The sequence below is a fragment of the Eumetopias jubatus genome, unplaced genomic scaffold (genome assembly GCF_037043125.1).
Source record: "Eumetopias jubatus isolate StellerSeaLion01/CBP00866 unplaced genomic scaffold, mEumJub1_p1.0 scaffold_15, whole genome shotgun sequence".
NCBI lineage: Eukaryota > Metazoa > Chordata > Mammalia > Carnivora > Otariidae > Eumetopias > Eumetopias jubatus.
The window spans coordinates 28,417,688-28,425,747 of record NW_028274821.1 but is presented as its reverse complement, the minus strand read 5'-3'; positions in this window follow the sequence as shown (position 1 = coordinate 28,425,747).

Below are 8,060 nucleotides of genomic sequence, written 5' to 3'. Positions count from 1 at the left end.
CAAAATTAAAAACTCACGTGGGAAAAGAACAACTTTGATCTGTCTTCTCTCATGAGCAGCAGCTAACAGGGTTAGAGTTCCAAGTCTCTCAGCCAGGGAATCCGCAGCTACGGACTAAACAAAAAGTTTAGAGAACAGTTAAAAATTTGTCTTGGTTGGCTTAAAATTTGAACTTAGTGGAGACTGTTCCCAAGAGAGCAGAGTACTAGGGGGACCCTGAACTTGCTTTGTTTTGAATATAATTAGACTAACTTTGAACTATTTTGAAAAACTAGGAACAGGGTCGGAGGAGTATGGAAACAATCTCCACATTTTGAATGAGTGAATTTGGCGGAAGCATGGTTCACAGCCCTGAATTGGGGGATTGGGAAGCCATGGGGTGGGGAAGAGGAGTAAGCCCGGTTTGCAGGGCAAAGTCAGGAAGAGGGAGGAAATCAGAAAGGTTGCAGCGGTTTGTGACCCCATAATTAGCTGTGGCAAGTGAATTCCTGGGTCACTCAGGGAAAGATTGCTCTTCTTTCCAGAGGGCATTTGAGGAGCATTATTTGTCCTCGCCAGAGACAAAGGGACAGCCAGGGATAACATCTTGGATAACATTGCTGCTGCTTTTTGCTGTCAGCCACAATCATCACAGAAACAAGTCTCTGTGATGGCTTTTCTAGGGCAAAGGGAGTAGGGGACTGAGTTAAGTGCGGATGACTGATAGCCTGGCTCCACCTTTTCGCTCAGTGTTACAATAAACTCTAGCTTCTGCACACGCACTGTGCAAAGGCTTTTCATGGACTCATCGGTGCTGGGCACACCCTGATCCTCCCTGCCTGGGGACAGCAGTGGGTATGCACACCTTACCAGGCCCTTTAAAACTTGGAGTTTTGAATCCCAGCCACTGGCCGGAGATAAAATACAGGAGATCTGTGGCTCTGGGCATGCCAATGACCTGGAGGCAGACAAGTTAAGGCAAGAGATTGATGAGGGCCTGGGCCACAGGAGATTGCTCAATTTTCTGGGAGGGCCTCTTGAGCAGTGGCTGCTGGGAGTTCTGCCCTCCCAGGGACAAAGGGATGAGGTGACACCATATTCTACCTTCTCCACCATGACACCCTCTTCCTGCCCACCAGCACAGACTCCAGAGAGAAACACAGAGCCTCGGGTTGAGGCTTGAATCCCCTACAGTAAACCCTACTCCCTGACCTGGCAGGAGCATCTTTCTGAGGGCAAGTCAGCTTGTGAGCCAGCACAGCAGGCCTTTCCCTCAGAAGACAAACACAAACCCCAGCATATACTGAGTCCACTGATTAAAGAAAACTCCATCAGCTTCCAGCTTAACTTCACAAAAAAATCAAAGCATACCTACTTAAAGGAACAAACACCCCCCACTACAAACAAGGAGGAACTCTGTAGAGGAAGTACCAGTGGGAAAGAGCATCCAAAACACAAGAGCAGAGCGTACAGAGCATACACCAGAATCACTTTCTGAAGATGTTGTTGTTGTTGTTGATTATTATTGCTGTTTTTGCTGTTTTTTTTTCCTTTTTTCCTTTCTTTTTCTTTCTCTTTCTTTCCTCCTTTCCTTTCTGAACAAAATTACTAGAAGGAGAAGTTCACAACAAAATAAAGAAGCAGAGGTAATACTCTCTGCCATAGATTTAATCGATATGGATATAAGTAAGATGTTGGAGAACTCAGAATAACGATTATAAAGATACTAGCTGGGGTTGAAAAAAGCATAAAAGACACTAAAGAATCCCTTAGTGTAGAAATAACAGAACTAAAATCTAATCAGGTCAAAATAAAAAGTGTTATTACTGAGATCAGTAAAAAATGGAGGCTCTAACTGCTAGGGTAAATGAGGCAGAAGAGAGAGTCAGTGATATAGAAGACAAAATGATGGAAAGTAAGGAAGCTGAGAAAAAGAGGGGAAAAAAACTACAGAATCATGAGAGGAGGCTTCTAGAAATCAGTGATACCTTAAAGTTCAATAATATTCGAATAATAGGGGTCCCAGAAGATGAAGAAAGAGAGAGAGAGAGAGAGGGACAGAAGGTTTATTTGAACAAATTATAGCTGAGAACTTCCCTAATCTGGGGAAGGAAACAAGCATTCAAGTCCAGGAGGCCCAGAGAACCGTCCTCAAAATCAATAAAAAGAGATCAATGCCCTGACATATAATGTGAAGCTTGCAAATTTCAGAGATAAAGATAAAATCCTGAAAGAAGCTTGAGACGAGAGGTCCTTAACCTACAAGGGTAGAAACATTAGATTGGCAGAAGACCTATCCACAGAGACATGGCAGGCCAGAAAGGACTGACATGGTATATTCAGGGTGCTAAATGAGAAAAACATGCAGCCAAGAATACTTTGTCCAGCAAGGCTGTCATTCAGAATGGAAGGAGAGATAAAGAGCTTCCAGGACAAACAGAAACTAAAGCAATTTGTGATCACTAAACCAGCCCTGCAAGGAATATTAAAGGGAATCTTGTAAGCAAAGAGAGAGCCCCAAAATAACATAGACCAGAAAGGTATAGAGACAATATACAGAAACAGTGACTTTACAGGTAATACAGTGGCACTCAATTCATATCTTTCAACAGTTACTCTGAATGTAAATGAGCTAAATGCTCCAATCAAAAGACACAGGCTATCAGATTGGATAAAAAAGCAAGACCATCAATATGCTGTCTGCAAGAGACTCATTTTAGATCCAAAGACACCTCCAGATTGAAACTGAGGGGGTGGAAAACTATTTATCATGCTAATGGACACCAAAAGAAAGCTGGGGTGGCAATCCTTATAGCAGACAAATTAGATTTTAAACCAAAGACTGTAATAAGACACGAGGAAGAACACTATATCATACTTAAAGAGGCTATCAAGAAGATCTAACAGTTATAAATATTTATGCCCCTGACATGGGAGCAGCCAATTATATAAACCAATTAATAACAAAATTAAAGAAGCACATCGATATTAATACAATGATAGTAGGGGACTGTAACACCCCCCTCACTGCAATGGACAGACCATCTAAGCCAAAGATCAACAAGGAAACAAGGGCTTTGAATGACACACTGGATCAGATGGACTTCACAGATACATTCAGAGTATTCCATCCTAAAGGAACAGAATACACATTCTTCTCGAGTGCACATGGAACATTCTCCAGAATAGATCACATCCTGGGTCACAAATTAGTTCTCAACAGGTACCAAAAGACTGGGATCATTCCCTGCATATTTTCAGACCACAATGCTGTGAAACTGGAACTCAATTACAAGAGGAAATTTGGAAAGAAAAATACATGGAGGCTAAAAAACATCCTACTAAAGAAAGAATGGGTCAACCAGGAAACTAAAGAAGTATTTAAAAAATTCATGGAAACCAATGAAAATGAAAACATAACTGTTCAAAATGTTTGGGATGCAGCAAAGACAGTCCTAAGAAGTAAGTACATAGCAATACAAGTCTTTCTCAAGAAAAAAGAAAAGTCTCAAATACACAACCTAACCTTACGCCTGAAGGAGCTGGAGAAGCAAATAAAGCCTAAGCCAAGCAAGAGAAGAGAAATAATAAAGATTAGAGCAGAAATCAATGAAATCGAAACCAAAAGAACAGTAGAACAGATCAATGAAACTAGGAGCTGGTTCTTTGAAAGACTGAATAAGATTGGTAAACTCCTGGCCAGACTTATCAAAAAGAAAAGAGAAAGGACCTAAATAAATAAAAACATGAATGAAAGAGGAGAGATCACAACCAACACCAAAGAAATACAAACAATTATAAGAACATATTATGAACAACTATATGCCAACAAATTAGGCAATCTGGAAGAAATGGATGCATTACTAGAAACATACAAAATACAAAAACTGAAACAGGAAGAAATAGAAAACCTGAACAGACCCATAACCACTAAGGAAATTGAAGCAGTCATCAAAAATCTCCCAACAAACAAGAACCCAGGGCCAGATGGCTTCCCAGGGGAACTCTACCAAACATTTAAAGAAGAATTAATACCTATTCTTCTGAAGCTGTTTCAAAAACTAGAAATGGAAAGAAAACTTCCAAACTTGTTCTATGAGGCCAGCATTACCTTGATCCGAAAACCAGACAAAGACCCCACCAAAAAGGAGAATTACAGACCAATATTCCTGATGAACATGGGTGCCAAAATTCTCACCAAGACACTAGCCAATAGGATCCAACAGTACATTAAAAGGATTATTCACCACGACCAAGTGGGATTTATTCCTGGGCTGCAAGGTTGGTTCAACATCTGCAAATCAATGAATGTGATACACTACATTAATAAAAGAAAGGACAAGAACCATATGATCCTCTCAGTTGATGGTAGAAAAAGCATTTGAGGAGGAGAGTCCAAGATGGTGGAGGAGTAGGAGACCTTAATTTCGTCTAGTCCCAGGAATTCAGCTAGATAGCTATCAAATCATTCTGACCACCTGCGAACTCAACCAGAGATCTAAGAAAAGAATAGCTGTAGCTCTACAAATAGAAAAGTGACCACTTTCTGCAAGGTAGGAGGTGCGGAGAAGAGAATCAGAAGTGATATATGGGAAGATAGACCGCGGGTGGAGGGAGCCTCCGTTAGCAGCTACTGGCAAGTGATAGAGCAGCAGAGCACAAAATCAGAACTTAGAAGTCTGCTCTGGTGAGGGACATGGCTCAGGCTGCTAAGCAGGGGTGGAACCCTAGCTGGGACAGTGTGGTCTCAGGACTCTTGGGGTCACAGGAAGACCAGGGGTGCTTGAGTGCAGCAGAGTTCCCAGGCATCAGAGTGGGGAAGCTGGCTTTAAAGAGAGTCCAGGAGTAGACTCTCAGCTCGGGGCTGCCATAAACTGTGAACCGGGGCATAGCTGGGCCACTGCTCTACGAGCTGGGGCCCAACAAGTGGCAGAACCGGTGAGACCCCCCTCCTCCCCTAGGAGGAGCGACACGGGAGTGCACTGCAGGGATCTGCAGTGTTTGGAGACTCAAAATGGGGTTGTGTGCTTGAGATAGAAGTGCTTGGTCACAAGCTGGGTGAACAAGGAGTGTGGCTGGAGACCAGGGAGACAGGAGTGATTGACTGCTTTTCTCTGAGGGCTCACTGAGGAGTGGGGCCCCTAGCTTTTGGCTCAGGGGCTGGAGATTGTGAGGCTGCCATTTTCATTCTCATCCTCTAAAGCTGCTAGGTATTAGCCAATAGGATCCAACAGTACATTAAAAGGATTATTCACCATGACCAAGTGGGATTTATTCCTGGGATGCATGGTTGGTTCAACATCTGCAAATCAATCAATGTGATACAATACATTAATAAGGGAAAGGACAGGAACCATATGGTACTCTCAATAGATGCAGAAAAAGCATTTGACAAAATACCAGCATTCTTTCTTGATTAAAACTCTTCACAGTGTAGGGATAGAAGGAACATACCTCAATATCATAAAAGCCGTATATGAAAAGCCCACAGGGAATATCATTCTCAATGGGGAAAAACTGAGAGCTTTTCCCCTAAGGTCAGGAACACGGCAGGGATGTCCACTATCACCACTGTTGTTCAACATAGTACTAGAAGTCCTGGCTTCAGCAATCAGACAACAAAAAGAAATAAAATCCAAATCAACATCCGAATCAGCAAAGGTAAGTTGAACTCTCACTCTTTGCAGATAACATGATACTCTATGTGGAAAACCCAAAAAAACTCTACCCCCAAATTTCTAAAACTCATACAGGAATTCAGCAAAGTGGGAGGATATAAAATCAATGCACAGAAATCAGTTGCATTCCTATACACTAAAAATGAGACAGAAGAAAGAGAAATTAAGGAGTTGATCCCATTTACAATTGCACCCAAAACCATAAGATACCTAGGAATAAACCTAACCAAAGGGGCAAAGGATCTGTACTCAGAAAACTGTAGAACACTCATGAAAGAAACTGAGGAAGACAAAAGGAAATGGAAAAATGCTCAATGTTCATGGATTGGAAGAACAAATATTGTGAAAACATCTATGCTATCTAGAGCAATCTACACATTCAATGCAATCCCTATCAAAACACCATCAACTTTTTTCACAGAGCTGGAACAAATAATCCTAAAATTTGTATGGAATCAGAAAAGATCCTGAATAGCCAAAGGAATGTTGAAAAAGAAAACCAAAACTGGTGGCATCACAATTGCAGACTTCAAGCTCTATTACAAAGCTGTAATCATCAAGACAGTATGGTACTGGCACAAAAACAAACACATAGATCAGTGGAACAGTTGGAGAACCCAGAAATGGAATGGTCAACTAATCTTCGACAAAAGCAAGAATGAATATCCAATAGAAAAAAAAACAGTCTCTTCAACAAATGGTGTTGGGAAAATTGGACAGCCAAATGCAGATGTATGAAACCGGACCATTTTCTCACACCATACACAAAAATAGATTCAAAATGGATGAAAGACCTAAATGTGAGACAAATCCATTAAAATCCTAGAGGAGAACACAGGCAGCAACCTCTTTGACCTTGGCAGCAACTTCTTGCTAGACGTATCTCCAAAGGCAAGGAAACAAAGGCAAAAATGAACTATTGGGACGTCATCAAGATAAAAAGCTTTTGCACAGCAAAGGGAACAGTTGACAAAACCAAAAGGAAACCAACAGAATGGGAGAAGATATTTGCAAATGACATATCAGATAAAGGGCACGTATCCAAAATCTATAAAGAACTTATCAAACTCAACGCCCAAAGAACAAATGATCCAATCAAGAAATGGGCAGAAGACATGAACAGACATTTCTCCAAAGAAGACATCCAAATGGCCAACAGACACCACTTGGCATCAGGGAAATACAAATCAAAACCCCCATATGATACACTACCTCATACCAGTCAGAATGGCTAAAATTAACAAGTCAGGAAACACCAGATATTGGTGAGGATGCAGGGAAAGGGGAACCCTCCTACACTGTTGGTGGGAATGCAAGCTGGTGCAGCCACTCTGGAAAACAGTATGGAGTTTCCTCAAAAAGTTGAAAATAGAGCTACGCTACAACCCAGCAATTGCACTACTGGGTATTTACCCGAAAGATACAAATGTAGTGAACTGAAGGGGCACCTGTACCCCAATGTTTATAGCAGCAATGTCCACAATAACCAAACTATGGAAAGACCCCAGATGTCCATCCACAGATGAATGGATAAAGAAGTTGTGGTATAGGGATGCCTGGGTGTCTCAGTTGGTTAAGCATCTGCCTTTGGCTCAGGTCATGATCCCAGAGTCCTGGGATCAAGTTCTGCATTGGGTTCCCTGCTGGATGGGGAGGCTGCTTCTCCCTCTCCCTTTGCCCCCCCCACCCCCGCTTGTGCCTTCTCTCTCAGGCAAATAAATAAATAAATAAATAAATAAATAAATAAATAAATAAAATCTTTATTTAAAAAAAGATGTGATACACACACACACACACACACAATGGAATTTTACTCAGCCATCAAAAAAATGAAATCTTGCCATTTGCCAGGATGTGGATGGAACTAGAGGGTATTATGCCAAGTGAAATAAGTCAATCAGAGAAAGACAATTATCATATGATCTCACTGATATGAGGAATTCAAGAAACGAAACAGAGGACCATAGGGGAAGGAAGGAAAAAAAATGAAACATGATGAAATCAGGGAAGGAGACAAACCACAAGAGACTCTTAATCATAGGAAACAAACTATGGGTTGCTGGAGGGGAGAGAGGTGGAGGGATGGGGTAACTGGGTGATGGGCATTAAGGAGGGCACGTGATGTGATGAGCACTGGGTGTTACATACAATGGATGAGCTAATGAACTGTACCTCTGAAACTACTAATACACTATGTGTTAATTATGTTACTTGTATTTATTTATTATTATTTTTTTAAATTTATTTATTTGAGAGAGAGAGTTAGCGTGAGGCCACCCCCCTGCTCTGCATATACAGACTTCTCACCAGGGATGTGTTTAGGATCCACATGAGAGGGTCTTACAGAGGGTGGCTCCCCACAGGACATGTCAAGAAATGGGTAGAGGTGACTTTTTTTATTTC